This window comes from Kogia breviceps, chromosome 11 (assembly GCF_026419965.1).
Source record: "Kogia breviceps isolate mKogBre1 chromosome 11, mKogBre1 haplotype 1, whole genome shotgun sequence".
NCBI lineage: Eukaryota > Metazoa > Chordata > Mammalia > Artiodactyla > Physeteridae > Kogia > Kogia breviceps.
In genome coordinates, this window is record NC_081320.1 from 62,885,476 (window position 1) to 62,906,126 (window position 20,651).

At 37.8% G+C, this 20,651-nt stretch overlaps 1 long non-coding RNA gene across 1 annotated transcript in view; it reads right to left on the reverse strand.

Moving 5' to 3' along the window:
* Positions 1 to 18,595, reverse strand: part of LOC136792088 (uncharacterized) — a 189,744-nt gene extending 171,149 nt beyond the window's left edge. The window contains exon 1 of the long non-coding RNA XR_010835250.1: positions 18,518 to 18,595. This is a non-coding gene — a long non-coding RNA (uncharacterized lncRNA). The remainder of the gene's footprint in view (positions 1 to 18,517) is intronic.
* Between the last annotated feature and the right edge of the window lie 2,056 nt (positions 18,596 to 20,651).

Below are 20,651 nucleotides of genomic sequence, written 5' to 3' on the forward strand. Positions count from 1 at the left end.
TTCATTCATTCATGGAGGGGATACTATTCTAAGAAAATGGCTACTAGGTCAAATGAAATCAGTTATTGTTTCCACCAATGTAAATATAAAAGTGGTATGATCAGGACTCAGAGAGTTCAGAGAGGAGATTGCCTAAGATGACCAGAATTTTTGTCTATATAAATAGTTGAATGTACATGACCTTTCATATGTTGTTTTTTCTTATTTAATGGATAGAATATTAAAATACTCCAGTTGATATTTGCTATATGTTGAGAACTAAAAACCTCTTTCTCCAGTTTTTAACTTCATTTTAAAGACAACTATATTGTTTAAATAAAAGGAAAACATAACCTGGCTTGCAAAACAGCATCTCCACATTGTCACTAAGTAATTGTTCCAGTTGTGTGGGGATGAAAGTTCATTTTGGTTTCTTCTGACTGGAAATAGGAATCTTATTTATTTCTTTTCCTTGATTCACTTTTTCTTTTCTTTTCTTTTTTTAAACAAAATGTGGGGGAGAGAAATGAGAGAGCTCATTTTCTATAGTCTCCATCAGTTCTAGAATTTGAAGGTACTATCCACCATTTCTATTTCCTTGCTAACTTCTACACATAACTATAGGTTCAGAAGTAGATTGTACAAGAAACTAAAGAGGAAAAGAAAACCAAGATCCATTACTTTTATACATGGTGGGGTAAAAGAGAAAAGGAAAATTACTGGATAACCTAGGGTCTATAATTACCTAACTATGTCATTTATCTGAGCCAGTGTTTCAGTTAGAGAGGTCAATTATAATATACATTTTGGATGTATATTATGGCCTCAGCCTCTTTCATGGGCATCTAGAATTTTGGCAGTTCACTCAACTCAGGGATTATCAATATTATTTACTCCAAAAATATCTGATGCTGTACCAGGCACTGTATCAATATATCCATGCATGGATATCATTCAATATTTTATACTTCACACAAATCATCTGATTCAACTCTTTGTTTGGTAGGGATTAAGAAGAAGGAGATTATTTGGACTAGGTAATTAATTCACAGTAACATTTTATACAATGATTTAGTATATCAAAAGAGCCATGGTATATGTTTTTCAAAATATGTAAATGATTTCTTACATTATGATAGTCCTTTAGTGCTTTTGACCATTTAAAATAAATTTTACTTCCTATGAGAAAAATAGGGTTATATGATTTCCTGCTTTTCCCTACTAAAGCTTGTTTTATGGTAGGTATGACATAATTTGAAGGTTGTAGGAAGGACTGCCATTTAAAAATTACCCCCTCTTTGCCCCAAGAGTTCCCATAATATCTCAAATTTCACTTTTAGAGATTAATTTCTTTTAGTCTGGAAGGCTTTTGTGCTACAAGAGTTCTCTATTAAAATGCAAGTGCCCCTGGGAGAGGAAACATCTTAACCAGTAATGAACAACCTGAGGCTTCATGTAGCTTTAAGCTATGGCCAAGATCTAATTCTGCATAAAAATGATTTAAAAGTTGCCTCCCTGTTACTGTTTTTCAAATATACTCAGATATTAACATTTTAGTGTATAGAAAGAAGTATAATTTTCCCATTTACATTTTTTCTAGTCAAGAAAGTAAGTAAAATAAATTGTTAGGATACACATTTTAAGATTAGATCAAAGAGCATGCAGGGAGCGGCAAGCATGGCAAACAGCCCTATGTGTGGCACCCTTGAGGACCCAGAGAGTGAGTGGAACACTCATGGTGTGTGAGGTGGCTGTGGTGTGGAGCAAGCCACCCAGCTGGTGCCACACTTCAGAGCACGTCATTTCCCACTTAATCTTCCTTTGATAAGCACTTGGAAAAAAAAAAAAAACAAACACAACTAATCACCCAGCCATTATCACACCTCAAAAAGTTAAGAGCTAAACATACACACCTGTCCAAGGAGTTGGAGAAGCTGAGGGAAGATCCAGGGGAAATTAGAGCAAGTTGCGGGCCCAGCTGCTGCCTCATGCAAACAAGCTTGTGGGATCTTGGTTCCCAGGCTAGAGGTTGGGCCTAAGCTCCTGTGGTGGGAGCTCCAAGTCCAAACCACTGGACAAACAGAGAACCTCAGACTCCAGGGATTATTAATTGGACTGAGGTCTCCCAGAGGGTCTCATCTCAGCACCAAGACCTGGGTATATCCAACTGCCTGCAAACTCCAGTGCTGGATGCCTCAGGCTAAACCACCAGTAAGACAGGAATACAGCCCCACCCATCAAAAAACAAACAAACAAACAAAATTATGTTACAGATGAAGGGGCAAGGTAAAAACCTACAAAATGAGATAAATGAACACAAAATAGGCAACCTACCTGAAAAAGAATTCAGAGTAATGATAGTAAAGATGATCCAAAATCTCAGAAACAGAATGGGAAAAACACAAGAAACATTTCACAAGGATCTAGAACTAAAAAGCAAAAAAACAGGGATGAACAATACAATAATTGAAATTAAAAATACTCTAGAGGGAATCAATAGCAGAATAACTGAGGCAGAAGAACGGAAAACTGACCAGGAAGATAAAATAGTGGAAATAAATGCCAGGGAGCAGAATAAAGAAAAAAGAATGAAAAGAATTCTGGACAGTCTCAGAGACTTCTGGGACAATATTAAACACACCAACATTCAAATTACAGGGGTCGCAGAAGAAGAAGAGAAAAAGAAAGGGTTTGTGAAAATATTTGAAGAGATTATAGTTGAAAACTGCACTAACATGGGAAAGGAAATAGCCACCCAAGTACAGGACGTGCAGAGAGTCCCATACAGGATAAACCCAAGGAGAAACATGAGACACATAGGAATCAAACTGGCAAAAATTAAAGACAAAGAAAAATTGAAAGCAGCAAGGGAAAACCAACAAATAACATACAAGGGAACTCCCATAAGGTTAACAGCTGATTTCTCATCAGAAACTCTACAAGCCAGAAGGGAGTGGCATGACATATTCAAAGTGATGAAAGGGAAGAACGTACAAACAAGATTATTCTACCCAGCAAGGATCTCATTCAGATTCGATGGAGAAATCAAAAGCTTCAGAGACAAGCAAAAGCTAAGAGAAGCACCACCAGAACAGCTTTACAAAAAATGCTAAAGGAACTTCTCTAAGTGGGAAACACGAGAAAAGAAAAGGACCTACACAAACAAACCCAAAGCAATTAAGAAAATGGTCCTAGGAACATACATATCGATAATTACCTTAAACGTGAATGGATTAAATGCTCCAAACAAAAGACACAGGCTTGCTGAATGGATACAAAAACAAGACCCATATATATGCTGTCTACAAGAGACCCACTTCAGACCTAGGGACACATACAGACTGAAGTTAGGGGATATAAAAAGATATTCCATGCAAATGGAAATCAAAAGAAAGCTGGAATAGCAATACTCTTATCAGATAAAATAGACTTTAAAATAAAGAATGTTACAAGAGACAAAGAAGGACACTACATAATGATCAAGGGATCAATTCAAGAAGAAGATATAACAATTATAAATATATATGCACCCAACATAGGAGCACCTCAATACATAAGGCAAATGCTAACAGCTATAAAAGAGGAAAACTTTTATAATAATAGTGGGGGACTTTAACACCTCACTTACACTAATGGATAGATCATCCAAACAGAAAATTAATAAGGAAACACAAGCTTTAAATGACACAATAGACCAGATAGATTTAATTGATATTTAATAGGACTTTCCATCAAAAACAGCAGATTACACTTTCTTCTCAAGTGCACATGGAACATTCTCCAGGATAGATCACATCTTGGGTCACGAATCAAACCTCAGTAAATTTAAGAAAGTTGAAATTGTATCAAGCATCTTTTCTGACCACAACGCTATGAGATTAGAAATCAATCACAGGGAAAAAAATGTAAAAACACAAACACATGGAGGCTAAAAAATACGTTACTAAATAACCAAGAGATCACTGAAGCAATCAAAGAGGAAATCAAAAAATACCTAGAGACAAATGACAATGAAAACACAATGCTCCACAACCTATGGGATGCATCAAAAGCAGTTCTAAGAGGGAAGTTTATAGCAATACAAGCCTACCTCCAGAAACAAGAAACATCTCAAATAAACAATCTAACCTTACACCTAAAGGAACTAGAGAAAGAAGAACAAACAAAACCCAAAGTTTGCAGAAGGGAAGGAAACATAAAGATCAGAGCAGAAATAAATGAAATAGAAACAAAGAAAACAATAGCAAAGATCAATAAAACTAAAAGCTTCTTATTTGAGTAGATAAACAAAATTGATAAACTAGCGAAACTCATCAAGAAAAAGAGGGAGAGGACTCAAATCAATAAAATTAGAAATGAAAAAGAAAAGTTACAACAGAGACCACAGAAATACAAAGCATCCTAAGAGACTACTACAAGCAACTCTATGCCAATAAAATGGACAACCTGGAAGAAATGGACAAATTCTTAGAAAGGTATAACCTTCCAAGACTGAACCAGGAAGAAATAGAAAATATGAACAGACCAATCACAAGTAATGAAATTGAAACTGTGATTAAAAATCTTCCAACAACAACAACAACAACAAAAATCTTCCAACAAACAAAAGTCGAGGACCAGATGGCTTCACAGGTGAATTCTATCAAACATTTAGAGAAGAGCCAACACCCATCCTTCTCAAACTCTTCCAAAAAATTGCAGAGGGAGGAACACTCCCAAACTCATTCTATGAGGCCAGCATCACCCTGATACCAAAACCAGATAAAGATACTACAAAAAAAGAAAATTACAGACCAATATCACTGATGAAAATAGATGCAAAAATCCTCAACAAAATACTAGCAAACAACAACACATCCAACAACACATTAAAAGGATCATACACCATGATCAAGTGGGATTTATCCCAGGGATGCAAGGATTCTTCAATATACACAAATCAATCAGTGTGATACACCATATTAACAAATTGAAGAATAAAAACCATATGATCATCTCAATAGAGGAAGAAAAAGCTTTTGACAAAATTCAATACCCATTTGTGATAAAAACTTTCCAGAAAGTGGGCAGAGAAGGAACCTACCTCAACATAATAAAAGCCATATATGACAAACCCACAACAAACATCATTCTCAATGGTGAAAAATTGAAAGCATTTCCTCTAAGATCAGGAACAAGACAAGGAAGTCCATTCTCACCACTATTATTCAACATAGTTTTGGAAGTCCTAGCCGTGGCAATCAGAGAAGAAAAAGAAATAAAAGGAATAACACAAATTGGAAAAGAAGAAGTAAAACTGTCACTGTTTGCAGATGACATGATACTATACATAGAGAATCCTAAAGATGCTACCAGAAAACTAGTAGAGCTAATCAATGAATTTGGTAAAGTTGAAGGATATAAAATTAATGCACAGAAATCTCTTGCATTCCTATACACTAATGATGAAATATCTGAAAGTGAAATTAAGAAAACACTCCCATTTATCATGCAACAAAAAAGAATAAAATTCCTAGGAATAAACCTACCTAAGAAGACAAAAGACCTGTATGCAGAAAACTATAAGACACTGATTCAAGAAATTAAAGATGATACCAACAGATGGAGAGATATACCATGTTCTTGGATTGGAAGAATCAATATTGTGAAAATGACTATACTACGCAAAGCAATCTACAGATTCAATGCAATCCCTGTCAAACTACCACTGGCATTTTTACAGAATGAGAACAAAAATTTTCACAATTTGTATGGAAACACAAAAGATCCCGAATAGCCAAAGCAATCTTGAGAAAGAAAAACGGAGCTGGAGGAATCAGGCTCCCTGACTTCAGACTATACTACAAAGTTACAGTAATCAAGACAGTATGGTACTGGCACAAAAACAGAAATATAGATCAATGCAACAGGATAGAAAGCCCAGAGATAAACCCATGCACATATGGTCACCTTATCTTTGATAAAGGAGGCAAGAATATACAGTGGAGAAAAGACAGCCTCTTCAATAAGTGGTGCTGGGAAAACTGGACAGCTACATGTAAAAGAATGAAATTAGAACACTCCCTAACACCATATACAAAAATAAACTCAAAATGGATTAAAGACCTAAATGTAAGGCGAGACACCATCAAACTCTTAGAGGAAAACACAAGCAGAACAGTCTATGACATAAATCACAGCAAGGTCCTTTTTGACTCACCTCCTAGAAAAATGGAAATAAAAACAAAAATAAAGAAATGGGACATAATGAAATTTAAAAGCTTTTGCACAGCAAAGGAAACCATAAACAAGATGAAAAGACAACCTGCAGAATGGTAGAAAATATTTGCAAACAAATCAATGGACAAAGGATTAATCTCCCAAATTTACAAGCAGGTCATGCAGCTCAATATCAAAAAAACAAACAACCCAATCCAAAAATGGGGAGAAGACCTAAATAGACATTTCTCCAAAGAAGATATACAGATGGCCAACAAACACATGAAAGAATGCTCAACATCATTAATCATTAGAGAAATGCAATTCAAAACTACAACAAGGTATCAACTCACACTGGTCAGAATGGCCATCATCAAAAAATCTAGAAACAATAAGTGCTGGAGAGTGTGTGGAGAAAAGGGAACACTCTTGCACTGTTGATGGGAATGTAAATTGATACAGCCACTATGGAGAACAGTATGGAGGTTCCTTAAAAAACTAAAATTGGAACTACCATATGACCCAGTACAAAAAGAGAAGTATAGATCAATGGAACAGTATAGACAGCCCAGAGATAAACCCACGCACCTATGTTCACCTTATCTTTGATAAAGGAGGCAAGAGTATACAATGGAGAAAGATAGCCTCTTCAGTAAGTAGTGCTGGGAAAACTGGACAGCTACATATAAAAGAATGAAATTAGAACACTCTCTAACACCATACACAAAAAACTCAAAATGGATTAAAGACCTAAATGTAAGGCCAGCCACTGTAAAACTCTTAGAAGAAAACATAGGCAGAACACTCTATGACATAAATCACAGAAGGTCCTTTCTGACCCACGTCCTAGAGAAATGGAAATAAAGGCAAAAATAAACAAATGGGACTTAATGAAACTTAAAATCTTTTGCACAGCAAAGGAAACTGTAAACAAGATGAAAAGACAGCCCTCAGAATGGGAGAAATTATTTGCAAATGAAGCCACTGACAAAGGATTAATATCCAAAATATACAAGCAGTTCATGCAGCTAACTATCAAAGAAACAAACAACCCAATCCAAATATGGGCAGAAGACCTAAATCGACACTTCTCCAAAGAAGACCTACAGATGGTCAAGAGGTACATGAAAGGATGCTCAACTTCATTAATCACTAGAGAAATGCAAATCAAAACTACAATGAGGTATCTCCTCACACCAGTCAAGAATGGTCATCATCAAAAATCCACAAACAATAAATGGTGGAAAGGGTGTGGAGAAAAGGGAACCCTCTTACACTTTTGGTGGGAATGTAAATTGATACAGCCACTATGGAGAACAGTATGGAGGTTCCTTAAAAAACTAAAAATAGAATTGTCATATAACCCAGCCATCCACTACTGGGCATATACCCTGAGTAAGCATAATTCAAAAGGAGCCATGTACCACAATGTTCACTGCAGCACTATTTACAATAGCCAGGACATGGAATCAACCTAAGTGTCCATTGACAGATGAATGGATAAAGAAGATGTGGTAAATCTATACAATGGAATATTACTCATCCATAAAATGAAACGAAACTGAGTTATTTGTAGTGAGGTGGATGGACCTAGCGTCTGTCATACAAAGTGAAGTAAGTCAGAAAGAGAAAAACAAATACCATACGTTAGCACATATATATGGAATCTAAAAAAAAAGGTTCTGATGAACCTAGGGGCAGGACAGGAATAAAGATGCAGAGGTATAGAATGGACTTGAGGACACAGGGAGGGGGAAGGGTAAGCTGGGATGAAGTGAGAGAGTAGCAGTGACATATATACAGTACCAAATGTAAAATAGATAGCTAGTGGGAAGCAGCCGCATAGCACAGGGAAATCAGCTATGTGCTTTGTGACCACCTAAAGGGGTGGGATAGGGAGGGTGGGAGGGAGACGCAAGAGGAAGGGGATATGGGGATATATGTATGCATGTAGCTGATTCACTTTGTTATACAGTAGAAACTAACACAACATTCTAAAGCAATTATACTCCAATAAAGATGTTAAAAAAAAGATTAAATCAAGGTGAAGCCTGGGTCAAAAAAAGTTCTCTACATTGTCAAATCTGATTTTAAAAGTATGAATTTGAGTTATCCTTTGATATGGAATCTTTATGACTTTCTTGAGATTTTATTGACAAAAAATAAGTTATATATATATATAAAAGAAAGTTACTGGTATATTAGTTCAATTTAATAATAGTTCATTATGAAAGGCTAATGTTCAAAACAACCACTTGTTTTTAAAAATATCTCATTTTATGTGGTTGAAGAACATTTTTCAAATTTGAATTTGAATTTATAAATATGCTGAACAATTAGAATTATATTCAGCAAATCCAATTCAACTTAAAGAACAACAAAAAAGCTTGCTTCACAACAGATGGAAAATAAGAAAATCTAAGCTATTGTAAGAGTCCTGAGACATAAAAAGCAGATGGACTGGGCCTGATGAAACTGGGTAAACCATAGCATAAAGCATGAGCAGATGAAAATCATCATGAAGATAATCACAGACACAGGGGAATATCAAATACAAAATGAACACATGAAATAAAACAAAACAGAACAAAACAAAAGAAAATGTATTCCTGGAACAATGAATCAGAGCTATTTATTAAAGAACTATATTAAAATATCTGTGCTAGTTGGTCTCTCTCTCTCTACACACACACACACACACACACACACACACACACACACACACACACACACACACCAATGCCTGAAGAAGAATCTTATCCCAGGCTAAAATCCGAAAAGTGAAGAAACTATGCTGTCTGGAGAGGGCTCGTGTTAATCTGAGGGCTTACTTAAAGTTCCTATGAGAGTGAAAAAATACTGAGAAGAGAGAAGAAAAAGAGGTAGCGAAAGGCAGCTCTACTGAGGAGAAAAACATACTAAATTTCTTTGCTACTAGAATAAATCTCTTCTTATTTGGCAATGGGGAGATCTAAAACTGAAGAAACTCCATGACTGTGCAGCTAAAAAGCAGCCTGTTAGTTGAAACAAAATGTCTACACACCCAGAACCTAATTGAGCCCTTTCATTCAGGTAGGAGTCAGTGGAAGGAAAGAATGGAAGAACTTCAGGGAAACCCCATGCCACCTGACTCCGTTAATCCAGTTCATGCATTAACATGAACAAACCAACAAGGACCACCACTCATTTGAGAAAAACCAACACCATGAAATAATAAGAACACAGTGAACACATAGAAAGACTGATCCTGGAAGAAACAGAGATAATTGAGATGTCAATGGAAGACTTTAGAAACAATTCTGTGGATCCTCAGTGAAATTAGAGAAGGTAATATATAAATAATATAAATTCAACATGCTATGACAAAATAACAGAAAACAAGAAAAAGTATTTAGCAATTAAATATAAACATGTATTTATAACTGAACTAACTCATTAGAATGATCACTGTTGAAGACAAAATGTGTGATCCAGAAGCAACCATGAGTCGAACAGAGAAGAGTCAAAACATATGAGAGAAAAATGCAGAAACTAGGAGTGTGTATTCAAGATGTAAGTAATGTTTCTTATAGAAGTTCCAGATTGAGAGAACAGAGGCAATGATGATAAAGAAATTATGAAAGGAACAATAGACCAAAATATCCTGAAATTGAAGTTAGGGATGAGATTTCAATTTTAAAAGGTCCACTAGACCTTGAGCAAGATTAAATAAGAGTGTACATGTATATTTTAATACACACACACAAAGACACACACAGAGTCCCCAAGAAAATCCTAAAAGAAAGTCATCAGAAAAGACAAAGGTCTTACTCAGGGCTTAAAGAATGGATGTGATGTAGGTAGGTAAAGAATAGAAAGAAGAGAGAAGTGGCTGAAGATGGGGGTGAAGAGGGGCAGAGACAATTAGAATGAGAACTCAGATGCTGATATTCTTCCATTACCAAATTTTAAATTTAAAATATTTAAGGAAATGGTAATCTATGCAAGTCAGTTAAATATCCCAAGTGTTCTTAATGACTAGTCCTTGCTCACTTGAAATGGGAAAGAAATGAGTTCATATCTTTTTTTATTTTCTGACCTTATCACATACTCAGCAAACTTTTATTTTTGGATGGACAAAGCCAGTTTTGAAAAATACATGAAAGGCCACTTTGGGGATTTGAGTTCTAATGTTGGCTCAGTATGTTCATCTTGTTTTGAATCATAGTATAATGAATAATTCTAGTGGTAATGACTGAACCTCCGTATTTATAGAAAACTGACATTTCTTGAACATGAAATTGTTCCTGTTTCTATGTAAATGAAGCTCTGCATTTAGGTGCAATGGCTTCTGTTCATTTTGCTTGCTCTGTCTTATTTAAACCAAAGGATTATATCATCAATTTTCACCCTATACCACCCTCACCCTCCAAACTGCCGTACATTCTCCTTAGGGTCTTTGCTCCTGCTCAAAGAATGTTTTCCTTCCCTTATGTCTCTCACCCAATGTGCTTATTTTGTACTTACTGGATTATAAAATTATAAATATCTTATAATCAAATAAACTTGGTATCTCAAACTAAAATAAAGTGAGATATATGTATGTATTTTATCTTTCTCCTCTCCTACTCATACACAACATATGCATTTGGAACATTTCCCTTCTTGACATGGGTCTTGCCAGTGTTTTCTGCTCCTGGCAGAATATAAAAATCTGACAGGGAACAGGCCACCTCTCCTTTTAGGATAATTTCTGTCTGAATCAGTATGGGCTGCCATATCAAAGTACCATAGACTGGGTGGCTTTAACAACAGAAATTTGTTTTCTCCCAGTTCTGGAGGCTAGGAAGTCCAAGATCAAGGTGAGGGCAGATAAGGTTTCTGGTGAAAGTTCTCTTCTTGGCTTGTAGATGGCTGCTTTCCTACTGTGTATTAACATGGACTTCCTTGGTGCATACTCATGCATGCTGGCCTCTTCTTAGCCCAGCAATCCTATGGGATTAGGACCCCACCCTTAGGACCTCATTTAACCTTAACTACCTTCTAAAAGCCCTGTCTCCAAATACATTCGCATTGAAGATTAGGGCTTGAATATATGAATTTCGGGGGAAAACAATTCAGTGCATGGCAAGTTCTTTCTATGGAACAAAGTGCTGTGCCTCACAAATATGGGGATTTTTCAAGTAAGTTTTGAACATTTTGATTTTATACAGAATCAGATATATCTGGAAGGAAGAGGCCAATTCAATTCAAATGCCCACTTTTTTCTCTGAAGATTCCCAAAACTCCTGTCTGAGATTCTTTTCTTTTCTTATTCTAATTATTTTGTTAGTATTTCGATTATATCTGCCCTTGCGTGACTCTAGTTCCTAGAGCACAGTTTACCTGTACTGTCTTATTGAGAAGTTAATCATGTCCTGTCTTATGACTGTGGTACTGTACCGTGAACTGCTTTTTAATCTCTTATTCTGATTATTTTTTTCATATGTTTCTTACCTTTCAATAGGGTTCTAAGCCACTTATAGACAACATGGCATCCGATACTGCCACACAATTCCCTTATATATTTTCCAGATATAGTAATGCCTGGCATGAAGGTGTTTTCTTTCTTCCTTTTCTTTCTTTTTGCTTGCTTTAATCCACAGGCACCTAATTAATGCTCATATACCCAATTAAAAGAAAATTAGGTGAAAAGATTTAAGAGGAAATAGAGGTGACAATAATTTTTAAGACACTTGTTATCTTTAAAGGATTAGTAAGTGAGAAGAAAACTATAATTCATTCTTACAATCTCCTAGTAAAACGTTTTGCAAATCGGTATTTTGTGGAACACTTCATGGGCAGGGTTTCCTGAAGCAAATGCTTAGAATGGAGTTTAGCATTCAGGGTATTTATTAAGAACCAATATCTGTGAATCGAAGTGGAAGCATCAGAATGGGCAGAGGAAGAAGGTGCATCGCGAGTCACATCCAACAAAGCCTCAATTTACGCTGGAGGAGGTCTGCAGTTAACACAGCACATCAGAGTTGTCCTGCATTTGCCTGAATCAGCCAGGCCTTTATATCTCTGCTTCTTTCCCTCACTGCATAGGGGCTGCACTTTAAGGATCTATCTTTGGAATAAGTAGCATTTTGCGGCTGAGGCAAACCCTGAAGGAGTTGATAGCTTGGGCAAGAAGTTCTTTCTTGAAAGGACATCTGGGCAGCACATCCCTATGTCTCTCATGGTCTACCCCTTGATGCGGCTCAGATCCACTCCACATTTGCTCAGGAAGAAGCTCCTCCGGTACTCAAGTGGTAAGTACTCATTCTGGGCGAAACTTTGAAGAGGAAAGTTCGTGGGGCATACTGCAGCCCCCACCACCGTATACGCTCTCAAGACCACTGTATACATCATTCTCAAGACTACAAGGGATGCTCATTTTTCCTTCCTCTACTATCCGTTGTAAACCTCCTCACCTTCAGCCACCATGTCTGCTAAGCTTCAGAGATCATTCCAATTCTCTATCAGGAAAGCAGCTTCTGGATTGTATAGCATGTGGTTCTACCAGTGAATCTCACGTTCATAGGTCCATTCCCACATTTACTGTGTTGTAAGGAGTCCTGTGATCTGACACAATGTTATGTGGGATTCCATGTGGGTCCATCAAACACCCCATAAGCCACTGGCAAAGTGGTGCTGACTTATGCTACAGTCAGAAAAGTGAAACTGTATCTGGCATATGTGTCTATTACTGTTGGAACAAACATCTGGACCTTATAAGAGGAAAGTGTTTTAATATAGCCTACTTGCCATTGAGTGGCTGGTTGGTCTTCTTGAGAAATTTGCCACATCAGGGGCCCAGCGTTTACCTCTGTTTCTGGCAGGTAGACAATCAAAAGCAGCTGTGGCCAAATCAGGCTTTGTTAATAGAAGACCACGCTGTTAGGCCCATGGTTAACCTCCATCTCTCCAACAATGACCACTCCATTCATATACTTATTGTGCCAAACTTGGGGTGGCCAGTGGCTGAGGCTGACTGATAATAGTGATCAAGTCATTCTGTCTACTTGGTTGTTTAATGCTTCTCCCCTGTAGGACAGTCTCTTGTTGGTGTTAACACATCACACAAAGATGCCACTTTGTGTTCTGTCCCATATGTTCTTCCACATACCTCTAGCTCAGGTCTCATTCCCAAATTCCAATATGTCTTCTTTCAAGCTCTTGGCCAGACTTTTTGACTGCCCATGAGTTCTTATATATTCTAACCTTAAGCCACTTTTCTTTCTATATAGTTTGAGACCCTGGTGTCCCACTCTACCCTTTGAGAGTATTTCCCCTTTTTTAAGGCCAATCCTAAATGAGGCTGCTGTGCAGCTGCCATTCTTTTTTGGCTTGCAGTCATATACCAAGTTGACACACCTAAAAACCAAACTTAGGTTTTTTGTTCCTGATCTTAAGGAAGCTCTTATATGACCACAGGTGTGAGCTAAGGAAGGAGTTTTGGAGCACCATTGGGAGTGACATGGGAGACTGGATTACCAGTTTGCTTGTGCCCCACAAAGCAAAGTGACAAAAGTGTATCATCCCAGATTTACCAAATACCACTCCATCTCATAATGGAAATCTGGGCCTGCTGCACCATGAGACTTGATAGATCTGGCAGAACCCAGCTCATGGTGGGAAGCCCCAGATGCATGGTTGTTTAGTGTCTCATAACTTGTCTTTTATTCATAGCAGATGTTCCAAACACACCTTAACACTAGACAACTAATAAACATGTTACTGATGTAGCAGGCCTCTGAATTTTCATAGGGTTTATCTCCTATCTTCCAGAGCTCATGTGTCTTACCAAAGCCTCCAGTGTGCTAGCTACTTCTTGGTCATCTGGCTCAATTACCACAGTCGAGTGATATCCACCACTCATCCATTTCCCAACCTATGTTCTGACCGTGGAGTAACAGACTTGCGTTGGTTGAACATTTTACCTTCTCTGGGACTCAGCCACTGTGACTATTAAATCCTAGAACTGGTCCTCAACTTTCCCTTCTCTCCCACTTCAGAAGATGAGAGCATCTTCATAAGCTACCAAGGAGACCCTATGACTTTCAAAACTGGCTTTCAATTTCCTGGTGACAAATCACAGCTTTCTGTTTTCATTTTTGCAGTACCAGTGGTGCTTAGCAATAGTTACCCCTTCCCATCAACCACATAGATACTATTTCCTCTGGAATTCTCAAACATCTGATGCATCACACCAGCCATTGCATTCCTTTCTCTCTGTACAGCATCCCAATTCACCACCGGTGAGAATTTGAACAATTCTACTGCCATCTGGTGCCAGGAGCCCTCTGTGATTTCTTTACTACCTGTAATGGGGTCTCTGTTGCCTGCTGGGCAGTAAGTTATCTAGCTCCCAAATCCCATCTTATTGCCTGGTTTCTCAGACCACCCCTGGTAAAAAATTCACAAGCTATTTATTGGGATTAACCCTGTGAGAAAGGAAAGACTAGAAGCAAGGTTAAACAGAAAAGTGAAACTGCTATGTAGGCCAAACAACACCTCATTCAACCCCATGGAGAGCTCTGGAGTATGTATAGTTAGTCAAAGCTATCTTACATTCGGGCAAAATGGCTAGGTCTTTACACTCCCACATCAATATGCAAGTGAATGTGGGCCAACCTCCCTCCTGACCACTGGGAAGGGAAAACCACTGGGTAAGGCTCTCTGTGACTGAGGCAAAGCTTAAAGGAGCTGACAGCTGGGGCAAGAAGTCATTCCTTAAAGAAGTATCTGGACAGCATATCTCAGAGCCCACTACAATTGCTCTGCAGGATGCTACAGGACTGATGGAAAACAGTGCTGCACTCTCAAATCATAATTGCTCACTAAAGAAATTTAAACAGATTCCTTTATTGCAGAACTTCAGCCTTTATAAGGCTAATATGCAATGTGATTCCCTAGACAGAAACAAAAAAGATTTCCAAGATGCTTTTATTCAGTTTATACTAGTTGAAACAAACAGTGATCTATTGTGATAGTGTTTTGTTTTTGTTTTTTTTCAATGATAGAGTCCCAAGTGAACTCCTATTCCTGGGAAAACATATTCACAATTAAATATATCAGGAATGCACTGCTTTCCAACAACACAAAGAATGGTTTCAGAGTTATAGAGAAAAGCAAGTTCTTGATGTAGCTATCACTCTTATGATGGCTTTCAAGCTGTAATTTTCTACTAATTAGCAATTTCAGTTGAGTTTTTAAAAGTTGTCTACTTTTAAAGGGCTCACCAGTCACGTTTACCCAATGGATTGGTACTGTCTCTGAAGAAATGGCTTGAGAGGTGAGTCCTGCTATGTTTTGGGGAAGTCATCAAAATTATTCAAAAGGGGAAAGAGGATGTAACCTATGTCCTATCCTGACTACCGCAAGTTCAGCATTTCTCTGCACAAATGAGGTTCCCTGTGATGTTATATTTTAAGTGCTCAGAAGATCTTTCGGTTATGCCTTTGTCTCTGTGGAAGAAGAAAAAAGTCTTTTGCTCTTCTTATGAAAAATATTTAGGACAAAATAACCCAAAAAAATCCATTTTTGTTTTCTTTCACTAAAGTAGTCAAAAATATTTACAGTGGAAGTTGGAAATAATTGAGTGGGTCTGAATTCATGTCACTGTTTATAGAATCATCTTCACATAGCAGCATATAGTTTAAACTCCTTTGGTTCTTCTTAAAAGGAAGTGCTAAGACAGTTCACAGTGGATTTTTACCTATTGTTTACACTAAAGTATTATACCTTAGAAAAAATAGTGTTCTGTACTTGGAATAAGATGGGCATTGAAACAACTTTATTTCCTGATGCCTCTGATTTGATCCTGTACAATTTACATAAGGAACTCTCTGAGCTTCAATTTCCTCATGAGTAAAATGGAGATTATTTGTAAGAATTAGTTATTTGCGAGAACTGGAGACATTGTATGTATTAACTCTAGTTTCCTACCCAGAAACCAGTATGATTCAGTACATGGTGGTAGTTATTATTGCTGTCAGTATAAACATTGAGGTTACTATTCCCCTTCCTTTTTCCTGAAATTTCTATTTGATTTTAAAATCAGCCAATTAAATAGATAGTGACTACCTAAGTCTACTGGCTTCATTATGTATATTTAAATAATGTAAAGTGCTACAATGACAAACACTATTTCCTTTGGCAAAGATCTATCTGTTGCATTTTGCTGAAATGACAAATAGCTCTTGCATACATGACGTCAGTGAAGTTCTTAAACAAATTGCCCTTCTGTAATTACAAAGAGAACACCGTCCGTAATACTGCAAGTATTTTTTTAAAAAATTATTTGTAATGGAAACAGTGTAATAGGAGCTCTTATGGTGTCTTCCACCAGGGCTAATTAAATTATATGGTGAATACATGTGCAATTGATTTAAATGTCTTAGATCCTTTTCAGCATTGTTATGAATAAATGACATATGCTTACAAATCCTAATGTGGTACTTTATTCCATTATCCTGAGTGGTTTGCCTTCTATGTCTGTGATGAAAGACATACAAGGGAAAATGTGTGTCTGTAAAATGCCCATTGCAATGAGAAAGCAATTATTCCAGGAAATGCTATAACAAGGGTTACTAGCTTCTGAGACTATGAATTTTATAGTCTCATCTGTCCCTGTTTCTTCTGAACATGGGATAGCTACTCAGACATAGGAGAGAAGAAGGCAGGGAGAAATTGGGTTTAGGAGAGGTCTCAGAAGATTGATGTATCCAGAGACATCCATATAAATGATTTCCAATGTAAGCGTGCACATCTCACTGGTCTTGACAATGTTTTGGCTTTATTACAACATGAGAAGAATTTTTAAGTATGTTTTTCTTAATGTTATTTAAAAAAAACTGTGATTTTGTCTTTCTGACTTTGGAAGGAAGGGCATTAAAATGGTCTTTCCTTTATGAAATGAGAATGAGAATAGGTTGTGGTTTTCTGTTTTATTTTTTATTAGTGTTCTTACTTGGTCAAGCAAAGCACTTGACAACTCTTTTATCAGTTACCCAGGTTGATGGAGATGTTAAAGGTCTCAAAAAATAAATAAACAAATAAAGTGAGAACTACTGATCTACAGAACTATATAACACTTGGTCCTGGCTCTGGTTCCTTCCTTCTCCCAGGAGTTCATTCTTCTAAATCCTTTAGGAGTAAAATCTAAGACAAACCAACATTTGATTCACCATCACTGTTACTATATCATTTAAGAAAAATTTTATTTAACTTACTGTGTAGGTGCTATGGAAGCTATATCTAAGTAAGATATAAATGTGAACTAGGTGTACTTGCTTCCCCAGTCCATTCACTAAAAATCAGTAGTCATGTTATTTTAAGGTCTCTGGACTTGAGATCCTCATAAGGGAAAAGAAACTCCATCTTGCTAGATTACTTCCTGAGAAATTAATGGTAGTGCTAATGAAGATAATTAACATTTACGTGTGACTCTAAAGTTTATAAAATATTGCTATCTCATTTAATATAGAAAATAATCTTTTGAGGTGGATTTGACTACCCCACCGTTCAAAGGAAGTAATTAAAATCTCAAAACAGAAAAAAACTTTAAAAACCTGAAACCATCTAGCTAGTAAGTGGCTTAAACTTAGATTTTCTACCCAAGTTCAAGTGCTCTTCTCTATAGCACGGCTATGTCGATCGACCAGTGGAAAATTTCTCCTATGCCCCGGATGTGGGTTAAAAGAGGATGATTCATTTCCCTTTTCCTCTCAAAGGTGATACACTTTAGAAACTAGAATGTAAGACCCACTTATCTAGTCCCAGCTTGAACTGTCCTTCATATTCACCCGTGTTTCCCTGTCCTTTCCTAACAGCCCCTGTGCCCTGGGTTCTCCCAGTTTTCCTACAGAAAACTGCTGCTGCCTCAGATTTCTTCCTTGTTCCTGGTGTCTGAGCTGCCCCCGGAGATGGCACAGCCAGGGGGCTCCTGCCACCTCTACTGTACCATTAACTCTAGAGGGCAGAATAGCAGAGTCCCACTGAGCATTTAAGTGAAGACCATTGGGTGCCAAGGCTCTTCATGGAATGCATCTGTCAAGCCTTTGGAGTTATTAGGGAAGCAAGGCTGCTAACTCCACCCAGCATCACAAGCCTAGCTGTTTTGTCATTTTCTTCCTTTGGCTCAGGTGAGCTTAGTTCCCTCAAGGCTATGCAAGGCAAAGTGGAGGACATTGCATCCAACTAGATGACAAGACCCATGGCCCCCATTCCCTTTTCTGCTTTTCATATATGTGAACACATACACAAATTGATTCAAGAACCACCCTGAGCATTCCAAAGCTTCCTGAGAAAACATGCAAAATAAAATACTGACCTTGGATTTTATTCTTAAAAGAAGATTAACACCAGGCCAACTCAAATGTGCAGGACTTCAAAAGACTCTGGGAAGCTGATGATTTAAAGTGTCATTTTCAATGTCTTTTTTTTTTTCTTAAAGGGCCAGGGCTTGGATGTTTCCTCAGGCAGGTTTTTGCATTTTTGCAATCCTAAGCAGCTCAAAATTGAATTAGAGCAGATTTTTGCAAACCTTCATGAAGAATATGTATTTACCAGTTTTAAAAGCTTCCTGGAAGATTTAAGAGGGCAGGAGTACTTCAGTCACAATCCATTAACCCTATTTATCATCCATTGAAAATGTCTAAGTGGGAAAATATTTTCAATCTCTGCTAACGTGCCTAGAACTGATATAGCATGTCATACTTAATTTCCACACTGCATTATGGAGTTGTGTTTTGGATTTGTGCATCCAAAGGTGGCAGAGCTCACAAATTCAGGATCTCATTCCTGCACAGCCAGACAGCATGACTAAGCCTGAGGTTTCCATCGTTTAACGGAGCAGGAATCAGAGCCATGCGAGTTGGTTCCTTAGGCCCCTGCTCGGTACACTGTACAGCCTCCCGAACCCAGAAAATGTGGCTTTGAACATAAAATATGTCATGAGTCTGATTTATAAATATTACTTCAGCTCTGAAGGATATTTTTGCGTGTGTTCTTATTTTGGATCTTTTGGCTGTCTTCCCTATTGATTTTGCACAATGTTTACTGAACATCTATTTAGATGAGACTGGGTACCGATTGGCACCATAAGTAACATTTATTGAAAATCTACTATGTCTTAGTCACTGTCCTAAATAGCTTATGAGCATTGTTTCATTAACTACTTGCAACTGCTCTATGACTTAAGCAAGGAAGGTATTATTATCATACCAAGTTCATAAGTAAGGGAACTAAGACTCAGAGTTTAAGTAATTTGCCCAAAGACATACAGTGATTAAATATGATTCAAACCCAATCCTGTCTGACTCTGAAGCCTAGCTCCTATTCTATAAAACATGAGAAACGCCGGAGCATAGGCCTGAGGAATAAACACACGTAAACACCTATTATGTAGATCAGCATAATGTCAATCATTTCATACCAAAGTATATGAAAGCGGAAAAGTCAGGTCAAGTCCTAAGGCAAATCCAGGGGGAAAATACTAAAAAGAGGTGAGTCCAGTATCTGGTTTGAAAGTAAAGAAAGTAATTGTGGGGCCAGGAGGTCTGCAGGGGAAAGTAGAGCAAGAATGTGCAGGAAAGACCATAAGGGAAGCAGGGAAAAACAGGGGCTAGGATTCAGGCGAGCCATGGAGCAACAAAGGGTCAGACCCTTCATCAGGGTGGGACCCATGCAAGTCACGCATCAGTCCTTTGCTGAATCCAGGATGTTTGGCAACTCTCCTGTGAAGGCTCATGCTAGTTATCGAGGGTGAGGTGGACCAAGTGAAAGCATCTCACAGGAATGGAGGTCAAAGAGTGCTAAAAACTGCAGGAAACAGAGAAGGCCTGCCACCGAAAAGGTTCCAACTTGGGCGGGAAATTATAGAGGGTTGCCCTGCATGACTTCGTGGCGGGGAGGGGCTGCGTACTCTTGTGCAGGGTTCAAGCTGTGTGGCCCTAACCACCCACTGAAATGCCTGAGCCTTTCCTTACTTCCACTCCCAACTGGCTTCAGGCAAAATCCTTCACACCCTCCTCTGAGATCTCATAGCACTGGGCATATATCTCTGTGTGGTACTGATTATGGTACAGTAAGGGTAGGTCTTATCCACTAGCTGTGAGTGTTCTGAGGGCATGTCCATTGGATTAAAATTATTTTTAAAAACCCAGTAACTCTGCCTTTAACAAACACACTCAATGGTCTTCCCCTTAGTGACATTTTTCAAACCCTTCATGGCTACTTTTGTTTTGCCTTTGTTCCTGGTATTTCCCATGTGAGACTTATTGAGGGAAATGAATGAGTAGGTGAGCAGGGCAAGTGATGCGAGAGAAGGAAAGGTACAAATATTGTAGCTTGGGAGCCCAAGAGCCTACACCAACTGGAGGTGGCTTAGCACCTACATGTGTATGGATTGCCTCCCTATATGTTGTCCTAAAAAGAACCAACTCAACTCAGTTTACCTGCTTAGA